Below are 418 nucleotides of genomic sequence, written 5' to 3' on the forward strand. Positions count from 1 at the left end.
AACCTCGCGGTCAAACCTTCATCCTGTTCCGCCCCACCTCAACATCTTTTCACAGCGAGAGAACAGCTATTTGAGTAGGGATTTCGATGCTTATTGAGTCGAACCGCGGCTATCTGTATTCCAAACATACGGTCGATTGTTACATCTCGTATTTGATCCGGGGATTCGCTATTTTTTGCGATTTTCTTATAGATGCGAGGAAAATTCGATTTGGAAAAGGAGCTCAACGTATTTGGTTCCTCGGTTATACACATGTTTGAATCGACCAATTCGAAAGCATGAGTTTGCTCCCGGAATTTTTTAAAGAAGAAATCCTCATATAATTGAATTCATTTTCCTATTGTTCAAATCCTCTTGTTCAAGGCTCAATTGTATCATCTTTTGTCTAATATTAACGTTGGCGTTGTTGCCAAATGAC

The sequence above is a fragment of the Bombus pascuorum genome, chromosome 10 (assembly GCF_905332965.1).
Source record: "Bombus pascuorum chromosome 10, iyBomPasc1.1, whole genome shotgun sequence".
Lineage (NCBI taxonomy): Eukaryota > Metazoa > Arthropoda > Insecta > Hymenoptera > Apidae > Bombus > Bombus pascuorum.